Source organism: Buteo buteo, chromosome 2 (genome assembly GCF_964188355.1).
Source record: "Buteo buteo chromosome 2, bButBut1.hap1.1, whole genome shotgun sequence".
Classification (NCBI taxonomy): Eukaryota; Metazoa; Chordata; class Aves; order Accipitriformes; family Accipitridae; genus Buteo; species Buteo buteo.
The window spans coordinates 68184118-68205984 of record NC_134172.1 but is presented as its reverse complement, the minus strand read 5'-3'; the positions used below and the strand labels follow the sequence as shown (position 1 = coordinate 68205984).

At 46.0% G+C, this 21867-nt stretch overlaps 1 protein-coding gene across 2 annotated transcripts in view; it reads left to right on the top strand.

Moving 5' to 3' along the window:
- ZHX3 (zinc fingers and homeoboxes 3) overlaps positions 1-21867 on the top strand; it is a 51123-nt gene that overhangs the window by 7767 nt on the left and 21489 nt on the right. For both annotated transcript variants that reach the window (XM_075059391.1, XM_075059407.1), the window contains exon 2: positions 11440-11546. The gene's annotated coding sequence lies outside the window, so the exon portion shown is untranslated. The remainder of the gene's footprint in view (positions 1-11439; positions 11547-21867) is intronic.

Sequence of the window (21867 nt, the reverse complement as noted above, 5' to 3'; positions counted from 1 at the left end):
AAATATTATTTGAGATTCACGTAGCAAAATTAGGGGTCTCTCAGCAAGGTAGCTTCAAAAGAGGGTCTCTGTCAGGGACCTACGCTTAGCTGGTAGACCTGATAGCTGGAGAAAGCCGCCCTTGCTGGTGGGTTGTGGACTGGTGTTGCTCTGTCCCTCTTACTCTTCTGGGGGGGAGGACGAAGCCACCCAAGTCCATCGGATCTGCTGATGGGGCAGGGGCCATCATAGGACGTGTCTGCCATCACCACCTCTGCTCCCCGCTCAGGCAAACCCCAGTTCCTACCTCAGCATGGGCGTTTCAGCATTGCTGGAGTCCTGGGCTTGGACATGGGGGCTTATTTCCCACACGTGGGGAGGTTTTCCTCCTTAGTGACAAATGTCGGCCGCGTGGAAAAGGGTACGGTCGGTGTGAGGCAGCGGAGGATGTTGTGAGCAACAGAGATAGTGATGAACACGGAAAGCTTGCTTTGCCTTCCCAGAGTGTCTGCTCTGGGGATGTCATTTGCTGCTCTGCTTTTTAATGCTCAGAAACGCTGCCTTGTGCATCTGTTCTGCTGGGGTTGAGTTTGTCAGGTCCTTGTGGGCATGAGACTTGGAAGAAAATTAAAAAAAAAGATGTTGAATTTAAAATGTCTTAGATTTCTTTCTTTATTTTTTGGTATTTTTCTTCTAATTTAATCAATTCCCTACTGTGCTGTAAATTCCAAATGTGAATGGGAAATAATCCCACCAGTACAATAATTAGCATGTAACCAGCAGATGAAGAAAACCCAAACTGCTGAGCTGATTGGTGAATGCTGACTATTTTCCGAATTAATTTCAATAATCACATCTCCCATTAAAAAGAAGACAGGGCGGGGAGGAAGTCTTAAATTTTCCTCAAGCTCAATGTAGTGAAAAATGGTATGTGCGCTGTAGCTATTCTCCATGTGATTATAAAAAAGAGTTGAGGGAGGTTCTTGAAGCTGAATTGCGGATACAAAGTACTGCTAATTTTGCAACTGAGAAGCTCAATGTCAGTTGCCTTTTTGGGGAGGGAAAGAGAAATTGTAAGTCAAAGATCCATAATTTTATGTAGGTGTGTGACAGTAAATAGTCTACTGGAAGAAGAAAACATTCCCTTGCAGTGGTGCTTTGCTGCAGGATGCAAAAATAAGTCCACTGGAGGCCATTAGTAGTGAAATTTGTTTCCGTGATTACCGTGCATCCATGCAGCTGCCAGATATTTTGTTGTGCTTTGAAGGGATGGATGGAAATCAGCATTTGGGAAGGGGCGATTGCAGAGCGTCCAGGAGCTGGGCACCCTCTTACCACAGATCTGCGGCTGTTTTCTGCACTGTCTTCCTCTGCTACTTTTTTTTGCCAGTTCTGCCCCAGCCCCAGAGGTGGGTGGTTGGAGAAATCCTCCGTCTGCCTTGATACCTCCATGGTGTCGTGTCCAGACAGCACCAGAAAAAGTCACCTCTGCAGAGGTGTACCTGGCAGCTGCTGTAATTACACACCTGGATTCACATTCAGTATTAGCAGAGATGATTTTATCTCCTAATGATGTTTTTCCCCTCCTAGAGCAGCCCCAGTCATCTCCCGCCTGTGGCTACCTCTCCCTCAGGACTTACTTTCCATCAGCAAAGTACAGGTGACACTGCTACCAGGTGTTGAACCAGAGCATCACTTCAGAGATGCTACTTCATTCCAGCTTAAACTTAATTTTAGCAACATTTGCTAAGTTGTGGTATAGCTCGGTGCTTGTAGGCTTAAAAATATTTTATTTAGAAATGCAGGGGATCATCTGCTGAAACCCTGGCCCTACAAGCGTTGCATACGAGCGTACCACACTATGCCGCAAAGGCGAGAAATCCCAGTGTGTTTAACGGACCAATGTTTTTATTAAGGTGTTTGCAGGATTAGGGCAATTGGAGGTGCCTGCGATGTGAAATGCTCACTCTGGCGTCAAGCTGGTGATCCAGTGTGCCCCCCTATTTTTGGTGTGGGGAATGGGAGCTGCCCAGGGTCACCCCATGGTGTGACAGCCAGGAGCCAGGAGGGAGACCAGGTCCCAGTGAGCATAGCATCCCTGGTGTGTGGCTTTTGGGTCCTCTCCCTCCCAAAGGCTCAGGATACGGTGATGTTGTCAGATGTTGTTTAAAAAAAATTAAAAAAAGTCAGCCCAGTCCAAGTGCTTTGAAACAGTATTTATTATTTTATAAATTCAAGCCCGGCGCTCTGTGGGAAGGTATGCAAGCGGATCACTACGGTATTTTCTTTGCATGTTTTCCTAATGTTAGAGACGGTCTCAAAGAAGTATCGCATTGTTTCATTTCCCCTCCACACTTCATGTTTTTCTAAAAATAAAAGCTAGTGTCAACAATCCTACAATAACGAATGAGTGAATGTGCACGTCCTGCCCCCGATTAATTTTTTTTTTTTTTTTTTTTTTTGGTGAAAAGCAAGATTTAGCTGGTAATCACATTATGAGCTACGGATAAAAATGTATCTTTTAAACCACCTCACTGATGGCTTTTTCATTTTGCCTTTTTAAAATACCATTAATCAAGTTAGAGGCTGAAAATACTCTCGCAAAGCAGACACCAAGAAAAGTCACTTGAGGTGAGTAAACAAGTTGGCTTTTTTTTTTTTAAATGAAAGCCCAAAAACTGGCCCACTGCCGCTACGTGTGTTAAGGGTATCTTAAATACAGAGTGTCCTTCAGTGCTGACAGGCATCCCAAACACCTTTTATAATAAACCTCTAATTATAGCTTAGTGACTCCATAGGTTCTCTGGAGCAGCTTGGGAATATAGCACCGAAAACCAGGGAGAATATTTATATTTTCTGCGACTGATGGGTGAACCAGATTTAGAGCTGGACCTGGTGAGTGTGGTATGTAGTGATGTATTTATAGAGTATCATAACGTTGTGCTTGCTGCTGCATGATACAATTTTGGGGTTAAACTCTGCATTTTGGGAAGTACTTCCTGAATGCATCAGTGTGAATTCCTAAATCCAGACCCCAGCTGAGCTGGCTGGAAAAGGGTTCGGCTGGTGGCCAGCTCCTGCAGCCCATCACTATCTCCTGATGTCTGACACTTGGATTAAAGCCTAGCACTCAGAACCAGGGACTTCAGTGAAAATCGCAGCTTTTTAAAGAACAAAGACCTCTAGAGCTTCACTGTTATGGAGAAAAGCTGGAAAACAGGAATTCTTGGGTGGAGAGGGGTAAGGAGATGCCCTCCTTTCACCACCCCACATTAGCCTGGTTATTTCCCAGTACCCCAGACCAGGAGCTGGTGCTGTAGTGTTCAGGGCTTGACTCACGATTTTAGAAGTTGGCATGGCTGATACTGGCAAGTTGATTCTTTTCTTCTACGTTTATTTATTTCTTCCCCCCTTCATTTTAATGCCATCTCCTGGGAGATTCCAGCTGAAATCTATTCATTGCTGAGATGTTTCTTTTCCCTTGCGCTGTGGATGCTGGGTCTGGTTTTACTGTGGTTTGTGTCTGGCACGGATGGGAAGAGCAGCAGGACAGAAGAGCTGTGTTTGCTGTTGGGTATGCGTGCATATGTCCCTGCAAAGATACCCTATAGGTGTTACATACTTGTTGTGTTGTGGACTCAGCCTCTCTTCTACAGAAACAGCAAAGCTCTCTGTCCATGCAACTGGGGCTTGTCCTCCTCCATTAGGACCTGCGCATCCCCCCGGGCTTTGATGGACCTGCCTTGCCGTGCTACTGAGCCAGCATGGGGTCTTACTTCCATTATATTTCCCTTGCAGACTTGAATTAGAGGTTTGTGTGAGAGCTGATCTGATCTGAAGGTTAAGGATAACAGCGAATGGCTTTCTGCTGGTGCAGAAGCACTTGGAGAAGTCTGGCATGTGGTAAGGGATAGGGAGAGATTGCAGGGGCAAAGATAGGGAGATGTGGGGGGTGAGGAAGAGCAGAGCAAGACCTCCTGCTTTTTTTTGGCAGGGTTAAATGGCTAGATCATGGACACATACCCTATCTAGGTGAGCAAAGCGTCCCTGTTCAGCTGAGCTCCAAAGTCCGTGCTTCCAGCCGTGCGGGATCTCTGTGGCTCTGTTCCCGTGCGTGTAGTTGAGCACTGGCCGAAGAGCACAATGGCACTGGGGACAGCTGCTCTCCCCTCCGTTTGCAAAGCATTTGTTCTGATGGTGCTTCCAGGGCTGAAGTTCACAGCATGGTTCCCCCTGCCCAAATATTCCAAAGTCACCAGTGAGATTCTGCAGAATCCTGAAGCTGTATCAAACCAACTGATAATCCATCGAAGGTTCCTTCTGCTTGGCCATCAATCCTTGAAAATCTGCATCACATTTGCACTCCTGCTTGAGAATTTTCCTCCAGAATCACATCTAGACGCTTAGCTTGCTTTCTTCTTTTTCTTCCAGATGAAATCTGAGGTTCTCATGACCCCAGGAGCTGAAGCTTTTCCTAGCTGATGCTCCCTGCAAAAGCATCTTTTCTTTCGCCAAATATTTTGAAGCTTGTGATAAAATTGCGAGGCTTTGGCAATGCCAGTTTGGGTGTTATTTATGTGCCAAACCCTGCTGAATACGTCTTTTATCACAGATTTGTAACGGTAGCTGTTGGAGGGGGAGCTTCACGGGAGAAGTGCTTTCAGAAGAATGCTTCTATAAAGGAACACTGTCCTGCAAAAAAAAAAAAAAAGTGCCTTGCAGGGGGGTGGGGGGAGAACCAACAAGCCCAACACTTTTATTCTGTTCACGTTGTAAAATTTGCCCATTAATTTGGGCAAATAAGGTTTTCTTCCATTTCTAGACAATTTTGTTTGTCCTCTTTGTACAAACGAGCACTGTTGTGCTCCAGGCATTTTTTTGGGGAAAAGAAGACATTTAGGTTCTGACTAAGAACTGCTGAAATCCTTGTTTTGTGTAATTCTTCCCCGGCTGAGCACCAGCCAGGTCTCTGCAGGAGCTGGGATTGGGACCCAACTAGCCGTTTGCTCAGACAGAGCTCGTTCGTAGTGGGAAGAGCAAACCGGGAAGACCAAAGATGGGTCCGTTCATCTGTTCCACCTCAAATAGAAGGAAAGTTTAGGGAGAAGACAAGGCAGTAGGGTTTCTGAGCAGCAAAGATAGTAGTAAGGGAGGATGTATAGCCTCTGGGAGGGGGCTGTGGGGTGCTCAGCTCCTGTATCTGCTCTGGGTCCCACTGACTTTCCCTTTGTGTCCAGTGTTGAGTTGAGCTGTTTCTGGTCTCTGCAAGAGCAGGGTATTTCTCAAAGGCAGAAACATAAAGGTTGTCCTCCCATGCATTTGCATCAATTAAAAATGCTTTTCCTTTAAAAAAAAGGATTTTTCATGGGAAAACCTGCTTTAAAATTACACTGGTGTCTGAAAGTGTTTTGGCTGTTGCTTTACAGCCAACACCTAAGGATGCTCTTGCTGAGTGTCGTGTCCGTCCCCCCCCCGAGGAGGGGGAGCGTGGCGCTTTGCTCCATTTTCAGTTTTGGTTTGGATTGTCATACACTGTTCTTAAGTAGCCATTTACTCTCTTTCCCATCTCTTTGGCACAGAAGCAAGAGAATAAAACATTAAAAGAGGAATGTGATTATAATCCTGTAAAAATTGTCAGAGGAATTTGGCAGTGGTTGCAGCCTATGAATGTAATACATAATATTTTATTCATTTTTTAAAATGATTAGATTTCAAACTGACAGTTTAAATGACAAATCACCTTAAAAAGATATTGTGGACAGTGTAAAAACTGTCAGTGTGGTTTTTCTTTGCTAACTGTGGAGTTTGCAAGGTCTGCACACCAGAAAAAAATAGGATCCTTTGGCTTTAGCCAAGCTGCGTGCAGAAGCTGAAAGCGATGAGGTCCATCATATTAATCATCACTGCTGGCTCCCAGGCTTTTTTATCCTGAGTTAACAGCAGTGCTGCCTGTCCCAGCATACTTAGGAGGACTTCTTGTTCAAAGGGAATTTTTTTTGGACAAAACTTACTTTTGCTTTTGTTGTCCCCTTGCTCCCACAAACCATTTGTGAATGGGACCAGTAGTTGCAGCTGGAAGAGGCTGGAGATAAGGGCAGAGGAACTGTTCAGATAAGTTATTGAACGTATTGACTGTTTAGTTATGTTATTCAGCATGGAAAGCAGATCCCAGGGGGCTGGCAGAGTTCCCCATCCCAGAATATCCCAGCTCACAGCAGGAGCTGGAGCTAACGATGCAAAACCCTCCAGGCAGTGCAGGAACGGAACCGCAGCTTCCCACGTCCTGCGGGATGCTGTAGGCTTGAGATTTTTGGACGAAAGGGAAACCAGAGCTCTTCTGTTTCAGCCGAACTGGATAATCACACAGATGATCAGGGCCCCATTAGGCCTTGTATAAAACATGTAACAAAGTGGTGATTTCTGCTCTCAAATAAAAGATAGCAAAATTTAGGTATTTGTGTCTGCTGTGGTCCTCAGAGCATCCTTGTGGGCAGTGAAATGAAAAGGAGAGGAGTGGGAGTCTGCTCTGTTGTTTCCTTTTCTTGGAGCGAGAAGCTGACTGTTGTTTGCTGAGCTTTAATGCTCAATGCTGTGTATATCTCTTTTTAAAAAATCGAACCTGAATAGGATTTAAAATTTTTAAAACTCTGCAATAGGAATTTTTAGCTTAACAAGAATATTCCATAATTCCTTCTCTCTGCGATGGAAAAAATGACTAAGACATGAATTGGACTATGTCTCTATCTGCTTGTAAATTCTTGAAGATTGGGCATAAAACTCATCTCTCCTTAGCTAAAAATAAACATCCCTGAATAGATAGGTGTGTAGTGCAGAAGGCTGGGGGAAGGTGTCCTCTTCTGGTTCTGGCAAGAGAGAAGAGGTCAGCTGGAGGAGGTCCAGGGAGTTGTAACGAGATGGACTGAATGTCTAGAAACCACTGGTCTGAACAAACCTGAGTTGTTTGGCTCTAGAGAAAAGAAGAGGGAGAGAGGAAATATATCTTCAGGTGCCTAAAAGGGAAGGTGGTGTTTGCTTTCTGAATTCACAGTGGATAGGACAAGAGATCAGGGTCCTAAAATGGTAGAGAAAAAAATTCAGATTAAATATTGGGCAATACTTTCCCTAAAAGTAACAACTGAATTCAATGGTCTGAAGAGCTTGTGGAGCATCAGTTGTTGGAAGATGAAAATGGCTTGGAAATATCTTTCTGATACTTCTTGATGGTCATTCTTGCACAATGAAAGGTGCAGTTTATTCTCCTACAAGTGGGAGTTGTCTTGATGCTTTCCTGTGCTCCCTTCCTACAGTGCTGGCTTGGAGTGGTGAGGCTAGAAAGGGCTGTTTTCAGTCTAAAATAAGCAAGAGATGACAAATGATGTTCTGGGGCTTAAATTTTCAGGCACTTAAAAAGATTGAGGCAACTAAAGATAACATAAGTTGCATGCCTCTCTACAAAAGCAGATGTTGGCTAGAAATATTTTATGCTCTTTGATTCTAAAATTGAATGTTATGGACATTAAATTGTATGACTTGCCTCTCTCGATGATACAGCCTTTCTGGTTCACTTGAGTTGGAAGAGACAGAGGGGGTGTGAGTGATGTTGCCTTTAGTACAGCTATTTCTCTTTAAAGAAGTATCAGTAAAGGCAAGTTACCAGCACTGTGTAAATACTGGAGAAATAGAAACAGCCACTTTGGAGATCCTAAATGGTAACTTGTGAGTCCTTTAATTGTACTTTGGGAATGGGAACCTTTTTGAAACAGCGTCCCTCACACAGTGGAGCCCGCAGGACCAGACAGTCTCCGCTGGGCTGTCTCAGGTCCCACGTGGCTGAGAAGTGTTTCCTCCATGCGCATCCTTTGCAGGTCAGGACAGTGTTCTGCAGCATCCCCTGCACACTCTTTCCTCCAACGGTCTTATCAAAGATGCCAATCTGATGCCACTTTCCCTTTTTTTCTGTAGGGAGCAACCATTTTACAGTCAAGAGCAGGGAGCAGATCTGTGCTATTGATTTGCAAACAGGGTGCAAAATCTCAGGCTGGGTAAGAGAGTTAGTTCTTCCTTGGCTGCAACTGTGCATTACTGCACATCACCTTTTTTTTGTTAGATCCTCACAAACCAACTCGGGTCTCAAGTTATAAATGAGCTTTTTGCTCCTTGCTAGATCTAACAACCATCTTTAATCAACTTCAAGATAATCTGTGAGAGCTGCTAAATCATAACTGTTGTAAACGGGACTGCAACGCTCATTGAAGGGAACCAAAAGACTTGTTTTGTTACGGATGTTAGGACGTGGAGCAGCGTGGTAAGAAAACCTTGCCATGTTCTTGGCTTTTGGGGCAGAAGGCCCCATGGACCACAGGAAGGTCCATGTGGGCACCACAGGCAGGTGCCCATCTCTGCCAAAGCTGGGGTCTTGCAAAGTGCCTGTTTCCCAGTCCTGGGAACAGCAAGAAAACGTGAAGAAACATACCCCAAAGATTCCCCTTTGGGGACTGGCGGGCATGGAATTGTTTTCATCTTTTTCTGTATCATTTTGCTCTTCCTCAGCCCGACCTCCGGCAGGGCAGTGTGCCGAGAGCCGGGCTTGGGGCTGCCTTGTCTGCTTGTGCGAGTATCAGGTTGAACCAGGCTTTGCTCTGCAAGGAGGCTTTGTTCTGGGGCAGCCTTGTTCCCTTTCCAGCTGCATCAAAAAAAAAACCCAAAAGAGAGCAAGAAGAGAGCTAACAGCTGTTAAAAAAAATAAATAAATCTGAGATGGGGTTGCCAGGTGAAAGGAAAACAGAACAATCTCTATTCTTGAGGCTTTGTAAGGGTTTTGACTTTTAAATGTACAGACCCTCAGTGGATCCCTGCACAGGGATGCTGCTGGGAGACTGTTGTTTCTCCCTCCCTTTTCATGAGCCTGCTGTCCCAGCTGGTTCAGGCATTATGGTTTTAAACCCCCAGGTATATGAGGATGATGTATTCTCTGTGTCGAGTTTGATATTTGGGGAACATACTCTCCGTTCTTGAACTGTTTGCAGGTTTTGAGCTGCTCAGTCAAGCCTGAGGAAACCTTAAGACTTGGAAAGGATGTCAGTGGGATGGTAATGATCATCAGTGGCTCCGGCACAGTCCCCGAGACAGAGACCTGAGTGTATCATGGCTATCAGATGCTGGGATTTTAATATCTGAAAGAAGTTAGGAAAAAAAGCATGCCTTGGTCGTCCTTCTTGCTGTTCCAGTTTCAGGGATAAGCAGCTGAACTGTTTGCATGTGCTGCTTGGAGGAAAGCCCAACCCCTGCTCCCTTGTCCCAGCTCTCTCCTATATTATTTTACTTGAAGCAGCAACTTCAGGCAATTCAAGGAGGAGCTGCCAGGGTAATAGTGGCTCATGGTGCCAAATTTGCAGGGTTTTTGCTCCATATTTCAGAACAAGGTTTTGGGAAACTCAGATTTTTCTCTGCCTCCAGCTTAAGTTTCTATTTAAACCATGTTTAATTTCAGGAAGCGCCAAGCTGCTCAGAGTGCTGTGATCAAGGTCACTCTTCTTAACTGAGGTGCTCCAAGGATCACAAAATCTTGTTTGTTAAAGTCTTAGGCATATGTTGAATCCCTAAAGGAGTGTGTGAATGATATTAAACCTGCTGTAGAGGAGAGAGCTCGTGTAATAAAGGGAGAGGAGCGGTAGTGTTATTGAAGGACGAGTGGCAGATAAGCAGCCCGGGCTGTGCTGTTATCACTTCATTTGGGAGACTGTAGTGTTGTGCAAGTTGTTACAGGACATTTACACAAATTACTGGACTAAAAACCCACTCCATCAGCAGTCTGATATTTGTTTCTTATTATATGTTAAACTTTTTCTGGCATAGAAAAGGTTGTCACCTGTTATGTCAAGGTCCCGGCATTCAACACTGGGATCTTTCCAAGTGTGTTGAAACCTAATTGGTTCAGAATAAGCCTTCCCTTCATTTCAGGGGAGAAAAAAAAGAAAAGAAAGGAAAAAAGAAAAAGCTGTGGCATCTAGCAGGCATTTAAAGCATTTTTTTCTTGTTCTCTGAACTCCTGTGATTTGCTAGACTTGGGGCTGAATTTTCCCCGTTTTGTGCTCACTTTGCGTTTCCTGTGAATTAAGTCAGGAAAATAACATACAGCAAATAACATACAGCAACCAGCACCACGGGTCTGGGGGAAGCTTTGTCCAAGCATGGCTCTGTAGCAGGGAGCGTCGGGACACCCGAGTGCTTAGCGAGGAAAAACCTTTATATGTCCTTCAACACTTGTCCAATTGCTTTACCTTTTTTTTTTTTTTTAATTTAAATTTTCTTTTCTTTTTTAACTCCTGCTGGGGTTCGGTCTGTGTGGTTACAGCCAGAGTGGAAGCTTCTTGTCTGCAGGATTTTGGGTGGGGTTGGGGAGCACCTTCCCAAGTTGTAATGCATCTATGCTAGTTATTTGGTGAAATCTCTCCATGCCACTTATTTACTTACTTATTTTAATCAAAGAAACTCACCGGTCGTGTGCAAAGTGTATGGTCAGCAGGATCCAAACTGAGAAGCAGATCAGCAGGGCTTTGGCAGGGGACGTTAGCCTGAGCACACGCGCTGGCTGAAGCACAGACACTCGGGACGTGTTGCTGGGGGAGGAGAACCTGTCGCTGGCTGTGCTCGGGCAGGAGCAGCACACAAGCACGAATTTTCCTTTACTCTGGAATCACAACATAATTTTCTTATTTTTCATCCTTATTATGAGCTCTGGCTCACCTTTTTCCAGGGTGACTCTTTGTTTTTCAGTATGCTGTTTTCTGCCCTGGTCTGAACTTAATTCCAGAAATCCACTTGGCTGGTTATCCCTTTAGACAGTTAAGTTTAGAAATTATGAAATATATCGGGCTGGCACTGCTGCTTCTCCGGGGATGAGGGAATGGGGACTGGATGGCAGCAGAGGAAAATGGAGGGGAGAGAGGAAGCCCACAGCTACAAGCAAAGCTGGAGGTTATATATAGCTGCAGGCTGCAGCGGTGTCGGTCAGGGTGCTGTGATTGCTTCTTTAAATATGTTCTCGGCCATCGCCATTTCCAGTCCTGTTAATGAACTGAGCCCATGAGTAGTGGCTGACAGCTGGGAAGCAGCATCCCTGGTTTCCAGCATGCCGCAGCTGGGAGGTTTTTACTTTTACTGGGTTGAGAGCAGCACAGCTGAGCGCTTGGTGATTAATTCAGTGAACTTGGTTAACTTCTGATAAATGATGTCTTTGCTAATTGAGTGGGGAAAAAAAAAAAAAAAAATCAAAGATGGGTGTTTTGGGATGCTTCAGTGAGGCTGTACTGTGGAAGCATGGCGGGGCAGATAGCATGAGCTGGAAAACACCCTAAACTGATCAGTGTTTTAGTTTTACTTTTAGCCTTTACTAACTAAGGGTCGCCTTCTCCTTTGGAGGTGCAGGAGTAATTTTTGGTGTAACATCTTCTGTTCCAGCCCCGAATCCCAGCGCAGCTGAAGCGACTGCAGGCACTTTAAAGATGCGCACGAGCGCAGAGGAGGAACTGGAGAATGACAGGCTGAGGACGTGGTCCCTCGCACAGGTAGGTCGTGGCTGCTACCTCGGGCTCCATGTACAATGCGCACCATGCACATTTCTGTCTTGTGTAGCTTGGGCAGAGAAATTTGGCGTATTTCAGTGTATTACAGGATTCTCCTATGAGGGCTTTTCTAGCCTGAGAGCTGAAATAAGTGATCATACAATGGTTTGCTCCGTTAACCTTTGAGCCCTGCTCTGCTCCATGGTCGGTACAGGTCTTGGGTTATGCTCCCAGGACTCTCTGGGAAGGGGGCAATTTTTTTTGCTCCTGAACATCATGCCTTGGACAGGACAGAGTCAGATGTCCTGTGCTTTTTGTACTCTTCTCCTGGCTGGTGCTCCTCTGTCTTTATGCTAGACTACTGATTATTTTTTTTTTTTTTCCCCCACCCCTAAGAATCCATATAACTTAATAAATGTTCATCTGTCCCGTCTTGTGGACGAGGGGTCAGGAGAGCGATGTGTTTTCCCCTTGGCTTCTATGGATGGAAGAAGTGTGCTTGTAAATAACACTCTAGTTTTCCATTACGCCATTCCAGATTTTTGAAGAAGAAATTGGGCTCATACCAGAGCAAAACCATTTTATTTGTAAGAAATGAAGCTCTATGGTTAAGCCTTAGTGAGCAGACTAGCAGGGAATTCATTCACCCAACTCATGGCTGTGTGTGATAAATGACAGTGTCCTGATGGAAATGGGAATTTTGAAACCCTAGAGTGATTTCTACCCAGTTTGTGCCATGGCTGGAGACTGCTTGTTTCTAGACTTTATTAAATAATCAGCATTGGGAGTACGACACCTGGACTGATGCCGTTTGCTGTAGTTTTCCTGACACAATTCCAGTTTTGCAGGCTAAATCTAGTCTGTTAAACTGGTAGGAATAAACTGACGAACCCTGCTGTAGCATGTGTTATGCTGGGATCCACGTTGACCCTCAGCCTTCTGAGAGCTGTCCTCCTTGAAGCTGCCTCCATTCATTACACACTAGGTGGGTCCTCAGATACCTTATGGCAGTAATCTTGCAAACACAGCGAACGTTGTTGCTCTCTGGGTTGTCTTACCATTATAAATGGAGAATTTGGCAGGAGGAAGCGGGTAAAGCTTTTGTAGCTTCACTCTGACTTGGTAAACAGAGTTGGGGCTTCTTTGGAGGGAGAGTAGGGAGAAGGGAATTAAATGTTATATCCCTTGGTATTTGCCACTGAAAGATAGTAATAATGTATTTGGATGCTTGGTGTGGAAGGTCACTGGGTAAGTGGGAAAGATTCCTTTGTGTTACGTCTGCAGAAAACAATGTCATTTATTACCCAAGGGCTTGCACCCAGAGACGGATCACGGCACTGTAGCAACATGTGTCATCCTCCCTGCATGCTCGCAGTCCTGTGCTGGTGCATGGAGGCTTTCCAATACCTTCTTAGGGAGCTTTAGGAACCAAACTCAGGATTTCTGCTCTAGGACTTGGCCCCTTTCTGTCCACTCCTTGCCCCCACCCTCTTCTGGTGTCCTCTCCCTCCCAATTCTTTTTTTTTTTTTTTTTAAATGATTGTGCTATTGTGTGCATCAATATGCACATAGCCTGTCTTGTTTTTCTCTTGGACTGAAAGTGCAAAGCAAATCTGTTTATGGTTTTGGTGAGCTAATTCTTCCCCACCCTAGATTTTTAAATAGACTCTTTCTTTACCAAGCTTGCAGAGCTTGCAGGATGTATTGAAGTAATGGGAAAAATATGTTGTGTGTTAACCTTCCTTTTTTGTAAAACTTTGTTTACAACACCCTATTCCTAGCAGTGCATTTGGGAAGTGCATATCTGGATGCTGAAGCAAGTAGAAGACTTTGAAATAGGAAAACTGGAATTTAATGCATTCAAGGAGGAAATTATTTGAGTTTTCAACTTTCAGCTCTTGGATTGTGGAGCAAAATCTAGTGAGCTGTGCTTAGTTGTCCCTTCAATTATTTAACTCTTCCTCCTGCAAAACCCAGTTCTCATGCTCAGCTGTTCCCTGGGCTGCCAGTTGCCTTCAAACAGGCTCCTCCAAAGCAGTCGTTGTCTCAGACCTTACAGATGAAGGTAAGAGCAGCGAGGAATGCTCTTGGCGTGTAAATAGTCCGTTGGATTAAGGGCTCGGTGTGTCAGTGGTGTGTTGGAAGTGTTATTTTTACCTCCTGATTTCATCCTTCCTACGAATCAATCTCAGACCTGTCTGTTTAGGTTAACAACCTCTTCTATATCCTTGTGGGGGTTTGTCAAGTGCGGTCCGGCTGCGTGCACAGCATTTTCACCAGGGTGTTTTGGCTGCTGGGAGGCAGAGCTTATAGCTCTGCTATGGGAGCACTAGAAAAGCCCCAGGGACAGCACTGTCCGCGATGTCCAGCCGGTGGCTTGGCTCCCAGCACTTCTGTGGGAGCTCTCCTATAGCCTGCCTGCCCTGCTGCTGCACCTCGTCTCCTCAAAACCTGGCTGTTATTTATTTCTACTCTGACACTATGAGCTGCTTGTGACTGGCCACGGGGTGGGTCCTCTACATGGAGGTGGCCATTACATGTGCAAATGCACTTCTCCAGCCCGAGCTTTGTAGGGCAGATGTTGGCTTGGCTGAGGCCTCTGGGTACTCCTATAACACAAATAAGCAGCAGTAGGATTTCAAAGCAAGCAAATTTTTGACATAGTTGATGTCGTGTCTCTTCAGCCCTGTGTTTAGGGCAGATGGATCTGGAGGCCCACGGCTGCTAGTTGGTTCTTGTTGCTAATAACCTACTGGAGGTGCTTCTGCTGAACTGGTTCTTGCAGAGGGCTGAGGGGTTCGTGGCAGTCAGACAGTGTGGTTGTACTGATGACAGGACCCATGGCGTGCAAAGCATGTGGTGCTTTCACAAAACTGGGTGCTTTGCATGAAATCTCTGGTCCCAGCTACAGCATTGAACATGCTCCTCACTAGGGTTTATGGTCAGGTGTTGTGGAGTGACAGCAAGGTCTTCTGGTGAGTAGCCTTAAAGCAAAAAAGGGGCAGGGTTATCATGCTTATATGACTGTGATCAGCTCTTCTACCGAACAGCTGCCTCTGCTCTGCCAGTAAAGAAGAGATGGAGAAAAGATATATTTAATTTCCCCACCCTGAGAGAGAAATTTTTCTTGCGAGCAAACGTTCACCTGCAGATCTGCAGCGGAATGCAAAGTAAAGAATTCCCCACTCAGATGCTTTGCAAAGCAGAATTGACCTCTATCCCTTTAATTTGGTAGTGCTTGGCATTTTTTTTTCTGTAACACAGTCTTAGTGGAGGCAAAGTTCTCTCTTTTTTTCTTTTTCTTCTCTCTTCCTGTTGAGCCAATGGAGTTTGGTGCTCCCTATGAAGGTGGTGGTTGGGGGTTAGCACCGAATAATGCTCATTGTTCCCCAAGCAGGTGGCTGTAGCCCTGAGCGTGGAGCTGTGAAGCTGTTCTGGGATCTGACCGCAGCGGTCTACCTCTGTTTTCATTTTTGTATCCTCCCCAGTCAGTACGTGTAACTGTAAAGTTTTCCCAACTTGCAGCTCAGATGCTGTTTTTCTGATGCCCTTGCATGCCCATCCCTCATCCCTCCCTTCCTACTCTTATTTCTTATTGACCTATCTGCTCAGGTCATGTATACAATACCAGTTTGACAAATTAAATTGCTTGTACACAGAAAGATGAGGCCCCTGGATGCTTAAACGCTGCATAAACGTCTTGGCTAAACCCGGACTAACTGTTTGACTGCCCCTCTGTGCAGCCTGCATTGTATTGCGTGAAAGGCAAATTCCATCCTGCATGGCCCTTTCCAAACCTATTGCCCAACACTTTCACTGTTTGTCATCAACTGAGAATTATCTGAGCGCTGTAGATATCTACGGACGTGGTTTAATTGTCTGTTGTATTAAAAATTGCATCTGTTTATCAGAATGATTTGGGGATGCCTGTTCCCGTTTGCATGTGCGTGGGCTTCTCCCCGTGCTGGAGGTCAGAGGGGTTTGGGGCACGGAGCAGAGCTGCAGCCCGGGCTCTGCTGTTCCTCTGGGCTCTGGGAGCGAGGCAAGCTGCCCCCCAAGGCGGCACTGGGGTACGTGGGGAGGTGGTACTGCTGGGGCTCCAACAGCAGCTCTCCCCACGCTGGAGACTCACAGGAGCAGCCAGCCTGGGTGCCACCGAGATGCCTTCAACTGGCCGTGCCTGGTGAGGGTACCCTGAGAGTAGGGAAGGCTCCAGCAAAGGCCGTTTCTAGTTTCTGTGAATGGACTGGGGTATGCTGAGAGATGCTGTAGGCCAATTTTCTCTAGGAAGGCAAAGAACTGTGCCCGTGGCCCATGAAAGCATGGGAGAAGTGCATTCGGTTGTTTTTGTAGCAACACAAACTGATGGCACGCCAGGTTCAAGGAGAGGTGTTGTGCGAAGGGAAAGGCTTTTTCACGTTTGGCTCAGTGCTAAGGCTGCAGTATATTGTTTCATCTAGAGATGTTTGTGAATGAAGATGCAAATCCAAGGTGAAACTCAGGAACTGGTAAGCACTTACTCACAGGAGGCCACCCTTCAAAACAACGCGATTAACTGCAGAGGAAAAATGCCTCCTTATCTCCCAGGTTGATCTGGAGCCTTACAAGCACTTTGGTGGTTCAGCTGTCTGCAGGGGAGTTGTCTGTTCCAGCACACCAAACATGGTGCAGGTTTTATTTTATTTTATTTCCAGAACAACCCTTTGAGCATGTCGGGCTGGAAGGGAAACTGGTAATAAATCTCTGTGCCAATATAATTCAGCATAACCTCTTGGCAGTGCTTTTGTATGCAAACTGGGAGGGTTTCTGACTATAGGTGACCCATTAAAAGGATGATCTCTGATAAATAACTAGACTGGGGACTCACAAGTCCAGGGTTCAATTACTTGCTTTGCTATAAGCTTCCTGTGACCTTGGGCGAGTTATTTAAAATTGCTTTGTGCCTCATTTCCCTTTCTGTAACATGCCGGTGACAGCATTTCCCTTCCAGCCAGGAGCTGTGGCAGTGGGAAGGCGGTCTGTACCCTTTTCCATAGCCAGTGTGTGAAGAACCTGGATGGAGTGGAAAGCATAACCATCTCATGGGCCTTTCTTCTGTTTTCCTGGAGAAAACAGAACAGGATGATCCATTTAAATGGTTTTATAGGTGCCTAGAGAGTGTGCTCTGTGAGATCCTGGGGCTCCCTGCATAACTGCAGACGTGCACTAGCAAGGTGGTTGCTCCTTGAGCTGAGAAGTCTTCTTTAGCATTGCTTTCAGTTCTTCCTTTAGTTTTAAATCGATGGCCGGTTTGGGTAGAGCAGGTTTCTGGTGCTCCTTTGGCCTCGGCATGAAGTTTTCCTTTAATGTATTCTGCATTTGCTCCTGTGCTGCCTTTCTGCTTTAAACCCAGGTGGATGCTAGGGAGAGGTAATTGCTTTGTGAATAAAGATGCTGGCGCATGGCGCTGCTCCCCACTGCAGTGTGTGGATGTATCGTACCTTGGGCAGATTGTTTCATCTCTCCCCGCTTCGCTTTCCTCCTTTCCAGCGGGGGGGTAACAGTGCTGGCCACCCCTTTTACCACTTCCTAAACGTCAAGAAAGGCTTTCCAGCATCCCTGAAATGGGCTAAAACCGCCTGCTCCTGTGTTGTGCCAGGAGCACCCCTTGCCATTCCCATGGGATAAGCCCAGGGGAAGCCTCTGTGCGACAGCCGCATCCGGGCGCTGGCAGGAGCTGCCTCCAGCTGCCTGCGTTTCAGGTGCAGCAGAGCTGCAGAAGGAGCGATGCTGAACCTCCTTTGTCCTGATGGCATGCAGCCTCTCTTCCCTCTGCAAGAGCCGGAGGGTCCAGTGGCGGATCCAGGAGAGCTGCTGGCCTGAGACCCCTGCCTCGTGTCAGCAACCGAACTCCAGCCGGTGTGGGAGGCAGTGGTTGAGTAGATGGAAACGAGCATCTTTGAGACGTGGCAGGAAAATCAAGCCTTGTGGTGTTTGGGGGTGGGTAAAAATGCTTCTGGGGAATATCTAACTCTCCAGAAATAATGAAAAGACAGATATCTATATTTCCGTCTGGTCATATAGTTGGGTTCAATGGCTTCCGCAGGCTGTTGAGAAGCACACGAAAGCAACTTCGCAGCAGAGTGTAACTTGGGGCCAGCTCTTTCATCTTTGGTGTGAATATCTGTCATATGAAATTTTTATCACATGTGCAAGAGGCGTGGCCCAGCATTTGGGAAAATCCATCTCTTTTGGACAGAAGCTTTGCTTTCATCTCTGTTCTGCCCTTCCCAAAACCCAAAATCCCAAGCCCTTTCCTCTTCAAGATATCTTGAGTTACTTAATGATGTGCCCGGGTGGGATGCTGCAAGGCTGGGCAGCTGGCAGTGTGTGCTCTCCAGGGCAGGATAACAGGTTGGGCCTGCTTCGAGACTAGGGGGTTGTAAATCTCAGACTACAGGTAGATCTGCCAGCTCTTCCCTCAGACTCTGCCTGTAGCTGGGAACCCTCCTGCAGTAAAACTGTGTCTTGGAACAGCAAGCCTGACACTGGTAAAAGGGAAGAAATCAAATTGTCAACATAGGGGATGTGGTATCTTCAGGCACTTATCCTGTCTAACCACCTTCTTTTACCCTTGTGTGGTTTGTGTGATCCTCGTGCTGGGACAACACACGTTTAAGGCTGTAGACTTTTCCCCAAGTTGTGGGTCTTGTAATCATTCAAGCCGCTTTGTGCATTGGGGAGGGTGAGCTCCGTACTGGCGTGTGTGTGTATGGAAGTTCACATGGATGTGTGACTTGTGAGAGTCTTCGGAGTTGTCTTATGGAGGATCCTAAAAAGAGATGCTCTGGGGAGAGGCTCAGCAAGCATCCCTTGGGGAGAAGCTAAAATGCCATAGAACTAACTGCTGGCAGAGGAAGGGAAGGATGAGGAGAAGATGCCAGGCAATGAAGAGGCTAGCAGCAATTTCATAACATAGATGATCCCGTGAATGGTTTCAGAACATCTGTATGCTCTGGGGGACAGTAAGTGGTGTGTTGCTCACTGTAACCTGAATAGCCTCCTATGAGCAAGGCTTGGCTGGCAGGGAGCTGCAGTCCCCTGGGACCTTGCCCAAGATGGCAACTTGTGTAACATAAAAGGTGATGGTATCTTCTTCGCTAGCGGCTTTTCACCACTCACCAGCACTTGCCAGGTGGTGATGAGACTTGTGCCTGATTTTAGAAGGGGAGAGAGGATGAAGGGTATGGATAGGAGCAGCTGGCCCTGAATTTTGGGTGCTGCCCCTAGCGATTGCTGAGTCCTTTTGATATGAAAGCAGATGGTCTAGAAGAACCTCAAAAAAAGTGGCAGTATAGCTCTTCAGTGTTTTAGACAGTGCCGCAAAACACTTTCACAGCTGTCGCTGGAAGGTATGTACAGTTTTACAGCGTTAATCCAGGGAGGGTTCACTTAACAAACCCTGTCGTTGGGCTGCTCTGCCTGATCCTGTCCGCTTGGGTAAGCAGCTTGACGCAAGGATTTGTGTGATTGATCTTAAGAGCATTACTCTTGTGGGGTTTCACTGCGAAGCTACCTTGTCTGCTTCCGACTTGACTGGGAACAAGTCCTGCAGACCGTGAACACGTCTTCCCCTTGCTCCCCTGACACTGTAGACCTCTATTTGCTTCACCCTTTGCAGGCAGGTGATTATGGACTTGTGTACGGCAGGAGTTCCTGCTGTCCTGAGCTTTATCCAGCGTGACATGCTGTCATTTTGGTGCATTATCATTAAGATGCTTCCAAGCCTGCTCTCTCCCAGCCCAAGGAAGAAAGCAGGTGCCTGGAGGACCATGTTCTGCTAACATGACTATGATCTGGACTGCTGCCCTAGAAATGAAAGGCTCCATCATGCCATCACCAAGCCCCTGAGCCAGCCGGTCATCCCCATTCCTGTATTTGCAGACTGCCTGCTGACAGAGCATAAAACGTTATTTTTACATTATCATCCCCTGTACTGACTCCTCCTGCAGTTTAGTTTATCCTGCTGTTTTCTTAGTTATGTTAAACAGGGTTAATAATGTATACTGTGCCATTCACCCTAATGATGATGATGAATGTTTTAGACTGGTGTAATGAGACCACCCTTCATTCCTTTCAGAAAAAGGAGGAGGAAGTCTTGATTTCTGTTTCTCTGAGGTTATAACAAAGGCCGTGATGCTTTTGGTGGTGTAAATGAGGACTATTTCTGTTATCCATGGTATACTTCGCAAGGAGAACTTTTCCATGTTCAGTTGAAGGCCTGGCAAATTACACATTCCTGAAAGACAGCTTTTCTCCAAAGGCTTCAATTTAAATGAAATGAGAGCCTTCAAATAGGCAAAATTATTTTTTTTTAAATTGACTCTTATTTCATTTCATTCCTTGGTTATTCCCTTATTCCTATGGAAGGATCTTGTTCCTATCCTGCTAGTCTTCCACCCAGTCTCATCCAACTCACACAATTGTTTGCAAAGGGTGGAATGATTTCAAGAGGGCAAAATGCAACAGTCAGCTCTCCTTTAAGGAGCGTAATGATAGAAAGCAGGCACAAATCCTTACCCTGTTTTCTCCCATCACTACCCTTTATGTCACCTGTCTGCATGTCTGATTTGGGCAAATAAAGCAGCTATTAGTAAACTCTATTTGCTGTTGTCACAGGAAGGACCAAAAAGTCCTGGGACCTGTCTACATTTATGGTTTGGTTTTTTTTCTTCTTTCTCTTTTTTGAGCTCAACGGTCTTTATAGATCATGCAAGTGGCCAGAAAGCTGTTCTGTACCCATGCAGCAGAAGGTTATAGGAAGCAGGAGCTTGGTACTGACAGGCAGCTTTGACTGTCTGGTGAAGAACTGATGGAAACTCTTTGCTGGGAGTAGGGGGGTTGGCCCAGATGTCCTCCAGTGGTCCCTCCCAGCTTGAGTTGTTATATGTTTCTATGGCACCCACAAAGGCCCCAAAATAGGACACTGGGGAGATGAGCCAGCAATACGGCTCAGCAAAGGCCTTAATTCTGCAAAGGGGGCTGCGGAGAGCTCTTTGGAAAAGCAAGTGGTGTCATTCTTTCAAGGTGAGCCAGCACCCACTTGCGTGGACAGGACAGGGGTTTCTACCGCGTGTGCTGAGAACGTGGGAGCAAGACCCGAACACGCGTGGCAGGAGCCCTTGGGGTTGGCACATTGCTGTCAAAACCCAGAGCTGCTGCTCTCCTCTGCGAATCTGTCCTAAGCAGGCAATGAGCTGGGGCGCTGAGGTGGTAGCAAGCCTCTTTGCACTTCTGTGAACCTATAAAATATCTAGAAAACTCATCTAATACAGCTGTTGGAGATGTACTAGTAACTTCACACCTGGCTGTATGCACAGAAAGCAGGGATTTCCTTGGGTTGTAATTTCTACAGGTGTATTTTTGAAGCTTACGGCCGAGACCTGAAGACAGGTTTGGTATGGCTTGGCGGTAATTGGGCAGTATTTGCATAATGATAGTAATTTCCTTGTTCTTATTTCCTAAATTTGGTTTACAAGACCATACTGCAATGTGACTTAAAGCTGTAAGTATTTGTCTCTGTTGGCAGTTCAAAATGTAGTATTAGCTGTGACTCTTTACGGAAATAAGTGTTCAGTGTTGGAGCTAATTGAATAATATGATGGTGTTTGTATCTTAATCTTCCAAATAGCTCTCTTAAGTTCACTACATTGATGTCTGAAAGGCTTAAAAATAATAAACTCCATTGTATAAAGCTTTGAATACAGAGTGGAGGCTTAGTAATTGCTGGCAGTTCATGGGCAGACTCGCTAACACATGGCGAGGAAGCAATTCTCCCAGCATGCCTGAATTTTTTAAATGAATCTCCTTGTATCAAGGCCTTGTGATCCACAAATTAATGAGTACATCAATATTTTGAATAAAGGCTTGCAGGAGACCTCAGTCCAAACCCTCAAACCCTTTATTTGGGCCATCATACTGTTTTAAAACACCTCTTGTCTACCTCATCAGTCTGCCAAAAGCTCTTTCCATCCCCCAGCTATTGAGCCGGGTAGGTGGAGTGGGGTGGTGAGCTCGTCTTCCAGCCAGCAAGAGACTCCCCCAGCTGGCTGTCGGCAGAGACCTGAAGTCCCGAGTCCCTGTCCCCTGTAGGAAAGCAACAACCCAACTCCCAACCTTCCGCCCTTCAGAGGAAGGGGAAAATAACCCAAATACTTAGTGGTTTGGGTTTTTTAAATGGTGTTCAAAAAATGAGGTTCCTGGGGATTCAAGTTTCAAAGGGAGAGCTCTGAAAGCAGGGATCTGGCTTTGCTGATTTTTCTCAGAAGATGTCTATAGTTCCCCT